Raw genomic sequence first — 1,802 nt, 5'->3', positions numbered from 1 at the left:
ATATTACTTTCATTTTAAATAAATTAATTAAAAAATAATTGAATACTATATACAGTAAAAAATTAATATTATTGAAAGATAAAATTAAATTAAAATTTATTTTTATTTATCGTTTTTGTCCCTAACGTTTTCGTCCTATTTAAGTCCCTAACGTTTCAAAATCATCTCAATTTTGTCCCGCCGTCAATTCTGTTAACGGATCCCTAACGGCAGGACAACATTGAGTTAATTTTGAAACGTTAAGGACTTAAATAGGACGATTGAAATGTTAGGGACAACTTTGGGACTTACCCCAAACGTTGGGGACAAAAACGATACTTTACTCATTCAGATAGTGTTATTGATTCTCCTAGTTCAGTATGTTGATTCTTGAACACAGCTACTTTATGAGTCTTGGCCGTGGCCCTAAGCACTTTGTTTTCCGGTATTACCACCGGATACATATATAAATTCCACAGACACATAAAAGGGTGAAGCTTTTCAGATTGTGACTCAGCTTTGCTAAATTCCCCAATTAGAGGTGTCCAGAGTTCTTAAGCACACTCTTTTTTCTTTGGACCTCAACTTTAACCGCTCAGTCTCAAGCTTTTCACTTGACACCTTCACGCCACATGTAAGAACCGCAACTAATCAACCGGTTAATTAAGTGATTAATTTCCCAAATTAGATTCCAAAAAGTTAGAGAGAGAATTTGGGGATTTAAAGGTGATTTTTAGACTCAGTGAGTCTTTCTGAGTCAGAAAATGTGCTTTCTACAAAAAACCGTGAAAAATTGCGAACCGACAGTTGAACCGGTTCAAGTCTGCCTGGTACCGCACGAGAAAAGTGAAAACCGTAAAAAAAAACCTTAGAAAAACATTAGAAATGGAAAACCTGGCTTTAATTTCAAAGATTTGGCCCGAAGTTAGGCCAAACAGGCTAAAAATGCTAACGGATTGGACCGGGCCCAAGTTGGGCCCAAGCCCAACATATAAATACACTTAAATGAACCCATTTCAGCCACTTTCACCCTCATAACCTAAAGACAACAGCAGCTGAAGTGAGGAGAGAGGTGAGAGCTTTTCATCATTGTTACTATTCACTTCAAACTTCCCAAGCTCATATCTTGAGCTACGGAGCTCCGATCGCCGCACCGTTTGCGGCTACGCGTTTCTTGTGAAGAACTCTACAAAATCCACCCAAGAAACCCTCAAGGTAATCACGAAATCTTCCCAGTTTCTCTCTTCAAAATTTCGGGTTTTATTAGAGTTTTGGGTTAAATGGGTTTTTGTAATTTTGGATGTTTAGATTTGCTCTAATCCGTGCTTAGCTTTGGATTTGTGTTATCAAATCTGTTGGGAAAGGTAAAAGCTCTTAAACCCTTGTGAGATTATGCTTATGTTGAACCCTAGGTTGATTTGTGGTGATTTATATGTATATAGTTTGATTATTGTGGCTTTGGGAGCTTTTGGAACTTATTTGTGCTTGTTGGAGTGGATTTGAAAGCTTGGATTGTGGTTGGAAGCTTGTTGGTGCTCATTTTGAGTTTGGGTGCATTAAGAGAATCGGCCAAGGTATGGATTCAGTTTCCTCTATGTAGTATATAATATTCATGGACACTTAGGCTAGTTGACCCTAAGATACGAATGAATGTTGTTGGTGTATGAATAATTATGTGTAAATTGATGTTAATTGTTGGTATCCTTGGAATATTATGATTAAGGATGATTATGGAGAATTGTCGGTAGTTAATGATTGATGATGAATAATGATGTTGTTGGAATTTAATGATTATACAGGTTGATGAGGGATGTATGATTTAT

General features: G+C 36.7%; 1 long non-coding RNA gene across 1 annotated transcript in view; it reads left to right on the top strand.

Moving 5' to 3' along the window:
* The window catches only part of LOC107612287, a 4,876-nt gene continuing 4,138 nt past the window's right edge, over window positions 1,065-1,802 (top strand). Inside the window, exon 1 of the long non-coding RNA XR_001613676.2 lies at window positions 1,065-1,194. This is a non-coding gene — a long non-coding RNA (uncharacterized LOC107612287). The remainder of the gene's footprint in view (window positions 1,195-1,802) is intronic.

The sequence above is a fragment of the Arachis ipaensis genome, chromosome B08 (genome assembly GCF_000816755.2).
Source record: "Arachis ipaensis cultivar K30076 chromosome B08, Araip1.1, whole genome shotgun sequence".
Taxonomy (NCBI): domain Eukaryota; kingdom Viridiplantae; phylum Streptophyta; class Magnoliopsida; order Fabales; family Fabaceae; genus Arachis; species Arachis ipaensis.
This window is presented reverse-complemented; position numbering and strand designations above follow the sequence as displayed.